At 52.8% G+C, this 15,871-nt stretch overlaps 1 long non-coding RNA gene across 1 annotated transcript in view; it reads right to left on the reverse strand.

Annotated features, from left to right (window-relative positions):
- Nucleotides 1-15,340, reverse strand: part of LOC125034130 — a 24,955-nt gene extending 9,615 nt beyond the window's left edge. The window contains exon 1 of the long non-coding RNA XR_007115651.1: nucleotides 14,471-15,340. This is a non-coding gene — a long non-coding RNA (uncharacterized LOC125034130). The remainder of the gene's footprint in view (nucleotides 1-14,470) is intronic.
- Nucleotides 15,341-15,871: the final 531 nt, after the last annotated feature.

The raw sequence follows: 15,871 nt of genomic DNA on the forward strand, positions 1-15,871 counted from the left end.
TCCATCTGTTTCCTCTCGTTCGTCCTTCCGTCCCTTCCGCTCTTCGTTCTTCCTTTCTTCCCTATTTCCCTCCTTCCTACCTTCCTTTCTTCTATCCCTCCCTCCTTCGTTCCTTTCTCCCTTCTATCCCTCTCTCCCTCCTTCGTTCCTTCCTTCCTTCTATCCCCCTCTCCCTCCTTCGTTCCTTTCTCCCTTCTATCCCTCTCTCCCTCCTTCGTTCCTTTCTTCCTTCTATCCCTCTCTCCCTCCTTCGTCCCTTCCTTCCTTCTATCCCTCTCTCCCTCCTTCGTTCCTTTCTTCCTTCTATCCCCCTCTCCCTCCTTCGTTCCTTTCTCCCTTCTATCCCTCTCTCCCTCCTTCGTTCCTTTCTTCCTTCTATCCCTCTCTCCCTCCTTCGTCCCTTCCTTCCTTCTATCCCTCTCTCCCTCCTTCGTTCCTTTCTTCCTTCTATCCCTCTCTCCCTCCTTCGTTCCTTTCTTCCTTCTATCCCTCTCTCCCTCCTTCGTTCCTTTCTTCCTTCTATCCCTCTCTCCCTCCTTCGTTCCTTTCTTCCTTCTATCCCTCTCTCCCTCCTTCGTTCCTTTCTTCCTTCTATCCCTCTCTCCATCCTATCCCTCTCTCTCCCCTGTCCCTCCCTTTCTCCCTCCTTCCTTCCTTTTCTCCTGTCCCTCCCTCTCTTCATCCTTCCTTTCTTCCTTTCTTCCTCCCTTCCTACCATTCTCTTTCCTCTTTCCTCCTTCCTCCTTCGGATGGTGAACCAGACTGGCCCCGACATTCTTTAAACACCCCCTACCCTCCATCCTCCCCACCACCCCACCTACCCCCACCCCCACGCCCACCCCACCACCCCCACTGAATTCCTTCCGCCATAAATGAGAACTTGGCAACCCTCCCTACTTTCTCAACCTTGCACACCGTTCATCATTTGCACCTTTCTTGCAAGAGGAGCCACGAAGTCATATCAACTTCAAGAACAATGCAACTTGAAGTGGAGAGGGAGGAGGGAAGGGTGGAGGAAGAGGAAGGAGGAAGTATGTGGACGTGAGAGTGAACAGACAGAGGGACAGACGGTCGAGTTGCCGGTTTGCTATATTAAATATTACGTTCGAGGGCGGGGTGGAAATAGAGATCACATGGCACCTAGATATTGCACGTGCACAACTGTACATTTATAGTTTTTATACGTACATGGCTTTTATACGTACATGGTTATTATACGTACATGGTTATTATACGTGCATAGGCTTTTACACGTACATAGGCTTTTACACGTACATAGGCTTTTACACGTACATAGGCTTTTACACGTACATAGGCTTTTACACGTACATAGGCTTTTACACGTACATAGGCTTTTACACGTACATAGGCTTTTACACGTACATAGGCTTTTACACGTACATAGGCTTTTACACGTACATAGGCTTTTACACGTACATAGGCTTTTACACGTACATAGGCTTTTACACGTACATAGGCTTTTACACGTACATAGGCTTTTACACGTACATAGGCTTTTACACGTACATAGGCTTTTACACGTACATAGGCTTTTACACGTACATAGGCTTTTACACGTACATAGGCTTTTACACGTACATAGGCTTTTACACGTACATAGGCTTTTACACGTACATAGGCTTTTACACGTACATCCCTTCCTTCCTTCTATCCACGTACATCCCTGTTATACGTACATCCCTGTTACACGTACATCCCTGTTATACGTACATCCCTGTTACACGTACATCCCTGTTATACGTACATCCCTGTTATACGTACATGCTTTTTATACATATATATTCACATATTTGAAGCGACCGCAATGTGACTGTGGTTTTTACCTTCATGCTTGGCTAACTCGTGAATAAATTCCACAATCTATAGGCCTATTTAAATGTTTTAATACCATTGTGTTATGTTCCTTCCACATCCCCCCCAAAAAAAGAAAAAAAAAGTATTTAGAGCAATGATATATAATGACCGCAGATAATTCAATCTATCATTGTTGTCTTTTCATTTTTACTCTTCCTTATCTGCCCTATCTTATCTCGAGACGAAGTGGATGCTGTGATTCATTCCAAAAGGTATAAATCTTTTTATTCTGCGAAGGCAAAGGAATCAAGGATTTGGATGGTGGGGAGGGGGAGGGGGGAGGGAGGTAGTGGGGTGGCACGACCTGTTCGTAATTTCGTATTTTTCGTTGGTTTTCGTTCAGTGTGGGCCGGGCGCGAGTATCCTTGATAGGGGTGAATGGGTACATGTGGCTGGTTTAGTGAAGATTGTTCATTTCATCATTCTCTCCTTCCTCCCTCCCTCTATCCCTCCATCCCTCCCAACCTCCTCCCCTCCCTCTATCCCTCCATCCCTCCCAACCTCCTCCCCTCCCTCCTATCCTCCTCCCCTCCCCCTCTTCCTCCCTCCTAACCTCCTCCCCTCCCCCTCTTCCTCCCTCCCAACCTCCTCCCCTCCCCCTCTCCCTCCCTCCCAACCTCCTCCCCTCCCCCTCTCCCCCTCTCCCTCCCTCCCAACCTCCTCCCCTCCCCCTCTCCCTCCCTCCCAACCTCCCCCCCTCCCCCTCTCCCTCCCTCCCAACCTCCTCCCCTCCCCCTCTCCCTCCCTCCCAACCTCCTCCCCTCCCCCTCTCCCTCCCTCCTCCCCTCCCCCTCTCCCTCCCTCCCAACCTCCTCCCCTCCCCCTCTCCCTCCCTCCCAACCTCCTCCCCTCCCCCTCTCCCTCCCAACCTCCTCCCCTCCCCCTCTCCCTCCCTCCCAACCTCCTCTCCTCCCCCTCCCCCTCCCTCACAACCTCCTCCCCTCCCCCTCCCCCTCCCCTCCCCCTCCCCCTCCCTCACAACCTCCTCCCCTCCCCCTCTCCCTCCCTCCTAACCTCCTCTCCTCCCCCTCTCCCTCCCTCCTAACCTCCTCTCCTCCCCCTCTCCCTCCCTCCTAACCTCCTCCCCTCCCCCTCTCCCTCTCTCCTAACCTCCTCCCTCCCCCTCTCCCTCCTCTTTCACCCCTCCTCCTCTCACTACTACTTATCTCCCTCCTTCTCTTCCTCCCCTTTCCCCACTCCCCCCCCCCCCCCCCACATAGCCGGAAGCATTGCACGGTCTCGGTTCTCAAGACTTTAAAGGAAAATCATTATAGTAGGGCGTGGTTGCGTCGGGTGTTGATAGGCTGCAACATGGCCATTGCAAGTTGGGGCCAGGCTTTTAGAGAAGGGGGACGAGAACAGAGGCATTTCAGCTGGACTTAGGGTGGCAGGCGCTGGATCGGCCTTGCAAGAAATATTTGGGCGGGTAACGGAGAGACAAATCAATTCCTTTACTTCCGACCTTGCCTTGCCATTCCTTCCCTCCCCTTCCCTCCCCTTGCCATTCCTTCCCTCCCCTTCCCTTCCCTCCCCTTGCCATTCCTTCCCTCCCCTTCCCTTCCCTCCCCTTGCCATTCCTTCCCTCCCCTTCCCTTCCCTCCCCTTGCCATTCCTTCCCTCCCCTTCCCTTCCCTCCCCTTGCCATTCCTTCCCTCCCCTTCCCTCCCCTCCCCTTGCCATTCCTTCCTTCCCCTTCCCTTCCCTCCCCTTGCCATTCCTTCCCTCCCCTTCCCTTCCCTCCCCTTGCCATTCCTTCCCTCCCCTTCCCTTCCCTCCCCTTCCTTTTTCTTTCCTTCCCTCCCCGCCCCTCCCCTCCCCTTTTCTTTCCTTCTTTCCTTCTTTCCATCCCTTCCCATCCTTTTCCTTCCCTTCCCATCCCTTTCCTCCTCTCTTGTCTTCTTCCACTTCCTTCTCTCCCCCTTCTCCTTCCCCCCTCCCTCCCCCTTCCCCGCTTCCCTTTCCCCACTCCTGGCGGTATGTATAAAGTTTGTCACCGGTTTCAACCACTCTTATCTGATAAGCGATCATCAGGGAGATAAGACGTCATAGGATAGTAAAAAAAGTAATATAAAAAAATCATGCTCTGTGCGTTGACCTTGTGATACAGCGGCTCACTGGCGCCAGGGTGCACACAGACACGCACACATGTACTTACACACGACGCTTCGGCCCTCACGTACACTAGAAGTCCCGCCGTGGTTGCTCAGTCATGTGTACACCGCCGAGTGAGCTGCATGTGTGTCCGCCGAGGTTCTTGTGACACATTTTCGGTGTTCAGTTCGCTTGGGATACGTGGCTTGGCGGCAACGACTTCGGATTCGTGGGAGAAAGATAGAAATAGAAAGTCAGACGTGTTAGCGAACGAACAGTTGTGAAACGAACACGAATTAACTTGGTTAATATCGTTGTGAATGATTGACAATTGCTTATTCGATTTCCTCGGAACCGAACGGCCTTGTTGAGGTCGTGTGCAGACCTCCCTCCCTACCCTCTCCCTCTCTCTCCTCTCTCCCTCTCTCCCTCGTCTCCCAACCCAAACTCCTACCACCCGCGCTCACCTCTCCCTCACCCTTATCCCCCGGCCCTTACTCCCAAGAGAGACTTTTACACACGTAGCGTTGTGTGTGTAGGAAGGGGACAAGATGAGGGAGTTCGAGATCAAGACGCCCGGTAAGAAGTGTCTCGTTTTGTGTGTGTGTAGGGGGGGGGGAGATAAGGTAAAGTGCTGGGATTAGTATGCAGGTTGTATTAGGTCTCTCCCCCCCCCCTTCTCACTCATTCATTGACTGAAGAAAGATAAGCTTGCTCATAAGGTTCATTCATTCTTTCTGTATCTCTCTCTCTCTCTTTCTCTCTTTCTCTCTCTCTGTGTCGGTTTGTCTATCTGCTTGTTTGTCTGATTCGGTGATTGTTTCTCTATCTATTGATTTGTCTGTCACTGTCTATCTCTTGTCATTATATCTGCATATCACACACCGCCATAATAAACCTCCACAGAACTTATTTTATAGCACAAAACCTGTGAAGTTCAGAGGGAAATGACAGACTAATTCATTTTACTTCGTTTCATTATGAAAACCAAACGGAATATCCTTACCCCCCCCCCCTGACCTAACGTAAGGAGTTATGGGGTTAAAGCAGGTTCCCTAATACCTTAAGAAGGGGAGGTAGGTATAAGGTAGGATACCTAAAACCCTAAGGCTACGTAAGGTTTCTCCTCCACGACGATTGAAGTGCAAGAATGGTTCTTCGGTTCTGCTGCCAGAAAGGTTACATTCCTCTGTTTTTCACTCGTAAAAGCCGGGTTATTCATTGGCCTATCGTTGTGAAGGTGGTGGTCGAGACATCATAATGAGGAAACTATTATAATGCGACTTAATTAATTCACTGTATACTCAAGCTGAGAGAAGAATGATGAAATATAAATATTGTTTACCCTGTCAATAGAAAACGTGTAATCCGCTGAACCACAATTTTCCCGACAACAATCCTATCAGATTTCGATAGATAGATTTCACCATATTGATAATCCGTTATCAATTGCATGTGGTTCTGATCCTCCCAAACAGGTCATTGTAGATAAAGAGAGAGGCTAGATAAGAGATAAGAAGACGAAGTAGGCGTGTCTCCAGATTTTGCGTAGATAGGATGACTTTCCTCCGCCGTTCAAGGTTGTTTGGAGATGGGGGAGGGGCGTGAAGGGGGTGGGGTGCAGGGGAGGAGTGGGTGGGTTATGTTTACCCTCCCCCTTCTCCCTTCAGTCGTTCGTGATGGATTTGTATTTATTTGTCCTGAAGTTTTGCTATGCTAAGTTAGAATTTTACTTCTTTTTTTTTTCTTCAAATTTTTGTGTATTTATTTCATGTTTTTGTAATGTATTTTGGGTTTTAAGTATTTATTTTCGTGCGTAATCTAGGAAATTCCTAAGTTGCAAAGATGCGACGAAGAGCTCGCATCCTTGCAACTTGCGAATTTCCCTGAATTTTTGGGTTCTGGCCGGGCAACCCTCATGACGTCACCGCCGCAAGGAGTGACGTCACCGCCGGGAGCCAGAACCGGGTCGCCAGACGAAGTAAATGGCGCTCTCAGGGTGACACTTGTTTGCACTGACTGTCCCCTGCGCATGTCCCGTGTGCTAAGCCCTTGCACTCGTACCCTGGACTTGATCTTTGTAATTGTATCTGCCTTTGAAATTGTATCATTTACTTGTTTCCTTACCTGGTGCTTGTGCCTCTTCCCTGCGCGCGTGTGTGTGTGTAACCTGTACTTGTATTTAACACGTATTTGTTGGTTGCATCACGCACGCATGAACGTACGGATGCACACCTGCGAGATAGGCCGCCACGTGCCAGAACATGAATATTTTTGGGTTATATTTTACGTATTTTTTTATCTCTGCATATTGCAATTATCTATATTTGCAATAGCACCACCTTCGGGAAAAATGGTTGTGTAGCGAATATGTAATTGCTTCGCATGGTATTTGCAAAGCCTCGCCTTCCGAAAAAAAAAAAAAAAAAAATGTTGAACTCCTTTACAACTTACACATCCTGTCCCCGCTTACCCCCCCCCCCCTTCCACTGCCCCCCCCTTGCTTGGCGCCTTTTATGGTGTGTCTACGAACGAGGCCGAGGGAGGGGAGGGTCTGAGTCATCTCTCTCTCTCTCCTCTCTCTCTCTCTCTCTCTCTCTCTCTCTCTCTCTCTCTCTCTCTCTCTCTCTCTCTCTCTCTCTCCTCTCTCTCTCTCTCCCTCTCTCTCTCCCTCTCTCTCTCCCTCTCTCTCTCCCTCTCTCTCTCCCTCTCTCTCTCCCTCTCTCTCTCCCTCTCTCTCTCCCTCTCTCTCTCCCTCTCTCTCTCCCTCTCTCTCTCCCTCTCTCTCTCCCTCTCTCTCTCCCTCTCTCTCTCCCTCTCTCTCTCTCTCTCTCTCTCTCCTCTCCCCTCCCTCTCTCCCTCCCTCCCTCTCTCCCTCCCTCCCTCTCTCCCTCCCTCCCTCTCTCCCTCCCTCCCTCCCTCTCTCCCTCCCTCCCTCTCTCCTCTCTCTCCCTCCCTCCCTCTCTCCCTCCCTCCCTCTCTCCCTCCCTCCCTCTCTCCCTCCCTCCCTCTCTTCTTCCCTCCCTCTCTTCCTCCCTCCCTCTTCCCTCTCGTCCTCTCTCCCTCTCTCCCTCCCTCCCTCTCTCCCTCCCTCCTCCCTCCCTCCCTCCCTCCCTCTCTCCCTCCCTCTCTCCCTCCCTCCCTCTCTCCTCCCTCTCTCCCTCTCTCCCTCCCTCCCTCCCTCCCTCTCTCCCTCCCTCCCTCCCTCTCTCTCTCCCTCCCTCCCTCTCTCCTCTCTCCTCCCTCCCTCCCTCCCTCCCTCTCTCTCTCCCTCCCTCCCTCCCTCTCTCTCCCTCCCTCCCTCTCTCCCTCTCCTCCCTCCCTCCTCCCTCCCTCTCTCTCTCCCTCCCTCCTCTCTCCCTCCCTCCCTCTCCTCCCTCTCTCCCTCCCTCCCTCCCTCTCTCCTCCCTCCCTCCCTCCCTCCCTCTCTCCCTCCCTCCCTCCCTCTCTCCCTCCCTCTCTCCCTCCCTCCCTCCCCCACTCCCTCCCTCCCCCTCTCCCTCCCTCCCTCTCTCCCTCCCTCCCTCCCTCTCTCCCTCCCTCCTCCCTCCTCTCCTCTCTCCCTCCCTCCTCTCCACTCTCCCTCCCTCTCTCCCTCCCTCCCTCCCTCCTCCCTCTCCCTCCCTCTCTCCCTCCCTCCCTCTCCTCCCTCCCTCTCTCCCTCCCTCCCTCCCTCCTCCCTCCCTCCCTCTCTCCCTCCCTCCCTCCCTCCCTCCCTCTCTCCCTCCCTCCCTCCCTCTCTCCCTCCCTCTCTTCCCTCCCTCCTCTCTCTCCCTCCCTCCCTCCTCCTCTCCCTCCCTCCCTCTCTCCTCTCCTCCCTCCTCTCTCCCTCCCTCCCTCTCTCTCTCCCTCCGTCCCTCCCTCCTCCTCCCTCCCTCCCTCTCTCCCTCCCTCTCTCCTCCCTCCCTCCCTCCTCTCTCCCTCCCTCCCTCTCTCCCTCCCTCTCCCTCCCTCCCTCTCTCCCTCCCTCCCTCCTCCCTCCCTCCCTCCCTCCTCTCTCCCTCTCCCTCCCTCCTCCCTCCCTCTCTCCCTCCCTCCCCTCTCTCCCTCCCTCCCTCTCCCTCCCTCTCTCCTCTCCCTCCCTCCCTCTCTCCCTCCCTCCCTCCCTCCCTCTCTCCCTCCCTCCCTCCTCCCTCTCTCCCTCCCTCCCTCCCTCTCTCCCTCCCTCCCTCCCTCTCTCCCCCTCTCTCCCTCCCTCCCTCCCTCCTCCCTCTCTCCCTCTCTCTCCCTCTCTCTATATATCAATCTATATATATGTCCGTCTCCCCTCCCACCCCCCTCTCACCCCCCCACTCCCTTCCTCTCCCTCCGTCTCTCCCCTCCTCTCCCTCCGTCTCTCCCCCCCACTCCCCTTCTCTCCCTCCGTCTCCCCCCTCCTCTCCCTCCCGTGTCGCCGCGAGAGGACGTGGCCAGCACGTGGAGGTCATCACGTATCTCTGCGGTGTCGTCGGGTTTGCGTCGTCGCCTCGCATGGGTGGGGGAGGAGATGACGAAATGAGGGAGGGAGGGAGGAAGGGAGGAAGAGATGACGAAATGAGGGTGGGAGGGAGGGAGGGATGACGAAATGAGGGAGGGAGGGAGGGAGGGATGACGAAATGAGGGAGGGAGGGAGGGGGACGAGATGACGAAATGAGGGAGGGAGGGAGGGAGGGATGACGAAATGAGGGAGGGAGGGAGGGAGGGATGACGAAATGAGGGAGGGAGGGAGGGAGGGATGACGAAATGAGGGAGGGAGGGAGGGAGGGATGACGAAATGAGGGTGGGAGGAGGGGGACGAGATGACGAAATGAGGGTGGGAGGAAGGGAGGAAGAGATGACGAAATGAGGGTGGGAGGGAGGGAGAGAGGGGGAATGACGAATTGAGGGAGGGAGGGAGGGAGGGAGGGATGACGAAATGAGGGAGGGAGGGAGGGAGGGATGACGAAATGAGGGTGGGAGGGAGGGGGACGAGATGACGAAATGAGGGGGGGAGGGAGGGGGACGAGATGACGAAATGAGGGTGGGAGGGAGGGGGACGAGATGACGAAATGAGGGTGGGAGGGAGGGGGACGAGATGACGAAATGAGGGTGGGAGGGAGGGGGACGAGATGACGAAATGAGGGAGGGAGGGAGGAAGAGATGACGATATGAGGGAGGGAGGGTGGAAGAGTAAATGACAAAATGAGGAAGGGAGGAAGGTGGGTGGAAGGATGAGGAGGGAATGAGGAAGGTGGTGGGAGGGAGGGAGGAGGAAGTGAAGGATATGAGGAAGGAGGTAGGAGGTGGGACGAAAAAGGAAAAGGAAAGAATGAGGATGAGATGGAAAGAGAAGGAAATTATGAGCATAATGAAGAGAGATAGGAAGATAGGAGAGAGGGGCGGAAAAAAGGTGTCAAGAAGGTAGAGGAGGATGAAAAAGGAAGGAAGGAAGGGGGCAAAAGGATGGAAAGGTGGAGAGAGAGAGAGTCATGATAATGAGATGTGGGAAGAAATGAGGAATAAGAAGGAAGATAAGATTGAACGAAAGAGTAAAAGGAAGTAAAACCATGAGAGGATGAGAGGGAAGTAGAAGGGAAGAAGGGAGAGATGACAAAACAAATAAAAAATGGAGGCGAAGGGGAACGAGGGAGAGAAAGAGAAAGAAACGAATATTTGAAGAAAAAAAAACGAGTAGAAACTAGCTGGCGAAAGGGGAAATAGAAGAATGCGGAAGGGGAAGGAGAGAACTATGAAATTAGAGTCAAAGAATGAAGAAAACGAAACAGTAAAAGAGAGAAAGAAAAGAAAGAAAGAAAGAAAAAATGCAGGAGTAGAAATAATTGGAGAAAATAAGAGAAAGACAATAAATAGAGTAGGTCCTAAAAGAAGAATTAAGATGATACAGAGGAAGAAGAGAACACATTTTTAGTTCAAGAGATTGCACCATAAGTTGAAAGTTGAAGGTGAACAGCCCAGCGCTTGCTAGGTCGTTTCCGGTCGTGCAACATGGAAGATAATAGGCTTTACGCCATAACCCTGATTTATGCATGATGAAGGCCTGTTTGACGCGATGTCATGCAATAAAGGGAATCGTTACTGATTCGAGAAAAGGCTTTTGTTTAGGGGGGGGGGGGCAGTTAAGAAATTTTGCACTGTGACCTCTGACCTGGTAAAGGGAGGTCAAGTGGCGTGGGGCGTGGGTGGGTGAACGGAGCGGGGAGGAGGTACTGAGACAAGGTTATATATTTTACTATTGTTTACCATTTCTCTTCGTCCACTTTCGTTTTTTTTTCTATTTAAATTTCACTCTTCCACTTTTTCCTCTTTCTCTCTTCCACTCGTATTCCTCTTACACTTTCCTTTCTGATTTTTCCACTTACGCGTTCCTCACCATTTTCACCTTTTCTACTTTCTTTATCATCCCCTTTCTTCCTCTTTTTCCTTTTTCCTCCATTCATTCGAGGTCATGACCCCGCCGGCAAGACCTTTCTGCCGGCCTTTTTGACCTTTGACCCCTGGCTGTTGACCTTGCATTTATGTTGTGGTTACGTGGTGGCTTTGTTATGGCGTTTGGTGGCCTTTCGTGGATTGGCCGATCTGTCACTCTCTCTTTTGCTACCGGTATGTCTCTTTCTCTCACTTTTTCTTTCTTTCTCTCTCTTCTTCTCTCTCTCATCTTCTTTCTCTTTCTCTTTCTCTTCCTTTTTCTCTTTCTTTTTCTCCCTACCTCCCTCCCGCCCTCTTTCCCTTCCCTCCCTCCCCTCCTCCTCTTCCCACCCTCCCTCCTCATTTCCCTCCTCCCGTTCCCCTTTTCCCTCCCTCCCCTCCCTCCCTCCCTCCCCTCCTTCCCTCCCCTCTCTCCTTCCCTCCCCTCTCTCCTTCCCTCCCCTCTCTCTCCTTCCCTCCCCTCTCTCTCCTTCCCTCCCCTCTCTCTCCTTCCCTCCCCTCTCTCTCCTTCCCTCCCCTCTCTCTCCTTCCCTCCCCTCTCTCTCCTTCCCTCCCCTCTCTCTCCTTCCCTCCCCTCTCTCTCCTTCCCTCCCCTCTCTCTCCTTCCCTCCCCTCTCTCTCCTTCCCTCCCCTCTCTCTCCTTCCCTCCCCTCTCTCTCCTTCCCTCCCCTCTCTCTCCTTCCCTCCCCTCTCTCTCCTTCCCTCCCCTCTCTCTCCTTCCCTCCCCTCTCTCTCCTTCCTCCCCTCTCTCTCCTTCCCTCCCCTCTCTCTCCTTCCCTCCCCTCTCTCTCCTTCCCTCCCCTCTCTCTCCTTCCCTCCCCTCTCTCTCCTTCCCTCCCCTCTCTCTCCTTCCCTCCCCTCTCTCTCCTTCCCTCCCCTCTCTCTCCTTCCCTCCCCTCTCTCTCCTTCCCTCCCCTCTCTCTCCTTCCCTCCCCTCTCTCCTCCTTCCCTCCCCTCTCTCTCCTTCCCTCCCCTCTCTCTCCTTCCCTCCCCTCTCTCTTCCTTCCCTCCCCTCTCTCTTCCTTCCCTCCCCTCTCTCTCTTCCTTCCCTCCCCTCTCTTCCTTCCCTCCCTCTCTCTCCTTCCCTCCCCTCTCTCTCCTTCCCTCCCCTCTCTCTCCTTCCCTCCCTTCTCTTCCTTCCCTCCCTTCTCATCCTTCCCTCCCCTCTCTCTCCTTCCCTCCCCTCTCTCTCCTTCCCTCCCCTCTCTCTCCTTCCCTCCCCTCTCTCTCCTTCCCTCCCCTCTCTCTCCTTCCCTCCCCTCTCTCTCCTTCCCTCCCCTCTCTCTCTCCTTCCCTCCCCTCTCTCTCTCCTTCCCTCCCCTCTCTCTCCTTCCCTCCCCTCTCTCTCCTTCCCTCCCCTCTCTCTCCTTCCCTCCCCTCTCTCTCCTTCCCTCCCCTCTCTCTCCTTCCCTCCCCTCTCTCTCCTTCCCTCCCCTCTCTCTCCTTCCCTCCCCTCTCTCTCCTTCCCTCCCCTCTCTCTCCTTCCCTCCCCTCTCTCTCCTTCCCTCCCCTCTCTCTCCTTCCCTCCCCTCTCTCTCCTTCCCTCCCCTCTCTCTCCTTCCCTCCCCTCTCTCTCCTTCCCTCCCCTCTCTCTCCTTCCCTCCCCTCTCTCTCCTTCCCTCCCCTCTCTCTCCTTCCCTCCCCTCTCTCTCCTTCCCTCCCCTCTCTCTCCTTCCCTCCCCTCTCTCTCCTTCCCTCCCCTCTCTCTCCTTCCCTCCCCTCTCTCTCCTTCCCTCCCCTCTCTCTCCTTCCCTCCCCTCTCTCTCCTTCCCTCCCCTCTCTCTCCTTCCCTCCCCTCTCTCTCCTTCCCTCCCCTCTCTCTCCTTCCCTCCCCTCTCTCTCCTTCCCTCCCCTCTCTCTCCTTCCCTCCCCTCTCTCTCCTTCCCTCCCCTCTCTCTCCTTCCCTCCCCTCTCTCTCCTTCCCTCCCCTCTCTCTCCTTCCCTCCCCTCTCTCTCCTTCCCTCCCCTCTCTCTCCTTCCCTCCCCTCTCTCTCCTTCCCTCCCCTCTCTCTCCTTCCCTCCCCTCTCTCTCCTTCCCTCCCCTCTCTCTCCTTCCCTCCCCTCTCTCTCCTTCCCTCCCCTCTCTCTCCTTCCCTCCCCTCTCTCTCCTTCCCTCCCCTCTCTCTCCTTCCCTCCCCTCTCTCTCCTGCCCTCCCCTCTCTCTCCTACTCCCCCCTCTCTCTCTCCTTCCCTCCCCTCTCTCTCCTTCCCTCCCCTCTCTCTCCTTCCCTCCCCTCTCTCTCCTTCCCTCCCCTCTCAGCCAAAATAAGACCCACGCTCTAATTATTCCGCTAAGTCACTCCGTCCTCGATTTTTCCCGCGTGTTTACGTCCTTCGATGACAGTTCTTAGTGTCAACGTTATTTTTTAAAATATTTATTTGTTTATTTTTTAACAGGTGGTGTACGTGTTGGAAGGGTGAGGGAGGGGGGAGGGGTAAGGAAGGGAGAGGGGAGGAGGAGGATAGGAGGTAGGGTGGTTGGGGGGGAGGACAGGGAGAAGGGGTGGAAGGGAGTGGGGGAGGGTAGTGGAGTGGGGGGATATTTACAGTTTATGGTAGTTGGACGAAAGTGGATGTTGCGTAAGGCTTAGTTTTGCAGGATTGCCCCAGTTAAGTCGGTGATAACAGGCGTTTTGCAACACGTAAGCATTTAGTGTTTTTATTTTGACTTTCTCCTAGTTATTACTCCTACTTAACCTATTTTCCCTTGTTTACGTTTTCACTTCGTTTTCCTTATTTCATTTTCTTGGTTTTATCTTTTTTACTCGTTTGCTCATTGGCCGTCTCTTCTTTCTTCGGTTTCTACGTCTTCTTCGTTTTCCATTCCCCCATTCTCCTTTCTCCCTTTTCCCTCTTCTTTCCCTCATGTCCCCCGTTCTTTCCCTCATGTCCCCCGTTCTTTCCCTCATTTCCGCCTTCTTTCCCTCATTTCCCCTCCTCCTCACCCCCCCTTCCCTCCTCCTCACCCCCCCTTCCCTCCTCCTCACCCCCCCTTCCCTCCTCCTCACCCCCCCTTCCCTCCTCCTCACCCCCCCTTCCCTCCTCCTCACCCCCCCTTCCCTCCTCCTCACCCCCCCTTCCCTCCTCCTCACCCCCCCCTTCCCTCCTCCTCACCCCCCCCTTCCCTCCTCCTCACCCCCTCCCCTTCCCTCCTCCTCACCCCCCCCTTCCCTCCTCCTCACCCCCCCTTCCCTCCTCCTCATCCCCCCCTTCCCTCCTCCTCATCCCCCCCTTCCCTCCTCCTCATCCCCCCCTTCCCTCTTCCTCACCCCCCCTTCCCTCTTCCTCACCCCCCCTTCCCTCCTCCTCACCCCCCCCTTCCCTCCTCCTCCTCCTCCCCCCTCCCTCCTCCTCCTCCTCCCCCTTCCCTCCTCCTCCTCCTCCTCCTCCTCCCCCTTCCCTCCTCCTCCTCCTCCCCCTTCCCTCCTCCTCCTCCTCCCCCTTCCCTCCTCCTCCTCCTCCCCCTTCCCTCCTCCTCCTCCTCCTCCTCCCCCTTCCCTCCTCCTCCTCCTCCCCCTTCCCTCCTCCTCCTCCTCCCCCTTCCCTCCTCCTCCTCCTCCCCCTTCCCTCCTCCTCCTCCTCCCCCTTCCCTCCTCCTCCTCCTCCCCCTTCCCTCCTCCTCCTCCTCCCCCTTCCCTCCTCGCTTCACCACAGGAATGAGTTAGGTCAGTTGGAGTGTTTATCGGGCGATCACACGTAGCAGTGCGGTCGGCCGGCGGTGTGCGTGAGGCATCGAGATTAGCCTTTGAGTTGCAAATGTTTTTCCTCTTTATATATTTATCCTCGTCCTCTCTCAAATAAGGGCTTTAGATAGACTGATATATAGATGAGTAACTGTGTATGTATTTGTGTGTATTTGTGTGTTTTTGTTTGTGTTTTAGTTTGTATTTATATATGTAACAGGATGTTTGTCGTTTTTTTCCGGATTATTATTATTATTATTATTATTATTATTATTATTATAATTATATTTTTTTTCCTGAACCTTATGCCCTTGATTTTTTTCAGCGTGTATTGAATTAGCACAGACTGAATATGCAAATTTAAACGTTCTAATTATAATTTACTGATTTTCCATTTTTTTCCTCTTTGCAGTGACGAGGAAGGAGGAGGTGGCGAACATAAGGGCGAAATTCCCTACCAAAATACCTGTAAGTATGGCCGTTTTAGGGGAAAATTTACGGGGAAATGATCTAGGTCGATCGTCTAACTGGAAAAGAGGGGGGGGAGGGAAATATTTTTTTTAGTGTTAATTTTCATTGATTTTCTTCGTATTCGTTTTTGTTTTGTTGTTGTTGTTGTTGTATGATTTATGTTTTCATACAAGTGGTTGTTCCTAAGTGTTGTGAGAACTGAAACGTTTAATGGTTTAGCGAAAATAATACGTTTTCATTTCGCAATTTAATTAATATAATTGAAAGGGGGAAAGTCTGTATGCAAATTTATAAATTAAGATGTTCCCTTTCTCCCCTAGTTTTTGGACAATGGATAAATGGATAAATGGATAGACTTAGGTTTGCTTGTATATATAGATAGATATGTAGATAGATATTGATGTATGAAGAAGTATATGCTTGTAGATAGGTGGGTGAATAGATGGATGGTTGGATATATAGATATATATAGATATATGATATAGATGGGTATAGATGGATATAGATGGGTATAGTTATATGAAGATATATGAAGATATTTGCGTTTGTAGATGCATAGGTGGGTGGATCTGTATATATATATATATAGATATGAAGATATAGATGTATGTAGATAAAGACAATTATAAAGATAGACTTAGAGAAAAAGGTTAATTTGTAGAGCCAGAAAGATAGATAAATATGAATATAGACAGATATAAACATGAGATTCAATAGACACAATCGCATACACACTACAGTTACTAAAATAGAGCAAACACGTGATACGGAAACGAACGCGAATGAAAGGCAATGGTCATTATTGTACGGTTGTTCGTCCTCCCCTCCCCCTACCCCGACGCCCACCCCCCTCCCCCTCCCCCTACCCCGACGCCCACCCCCTCCCCTACCCCTACCCCGACGCCCACCCCCCTCCCCCTCCCCCTAGCCCCACTCCCTCTTTCCGCGTGTTAGATTAGGGCTTCCCCCCCCCCCTTATATTCCCTTCTGTGTCCCTCTCTCTTCCATTTCCTCTCCACATTCATCTCTCTCTTTTTCTGCCTTCCTCCCTAACTCTTCCTCCCTCTCCCCACTTTTCGTCTCCTATTCCTTCCCCCCATTTCTACTCGCTCCTTCTCCCCCTCCTCTCTCCACTTTTCGTCTCCTATTCCTTCCCCCCATTTCTACTCGCTCCTTCTCCCCCTCCTCTCTCTCGCTCCTCTTAATCCTCCCTCTCCCCACCTCTCCGCTCCCTCGCCCCTTTTCCCCTCCCTCTCATTCCCCCTCTCTCTCTTCCTCTCCTCTCCCACTTCTCCCCATTTGTCCCCTCCTCTCTCCCTCTTCTCTCCCTTTTCCCCTCCCTCTCA

Source organism: Penaeus chinensis, chromosome 17 (genome assembly GCF_019202785.1).
Source record: "Penaeus chinensis breed Huanghai No. 1 chromosome 17, ASM1920278v2, whole genome shotgun sequence".
Taxonomy (NCBI): Eukaryota; Metazoa; Arthropoda; class Malacostraca; order Decapoda; family Penaeidae; genus Penaeus; species Penaeus chinensis.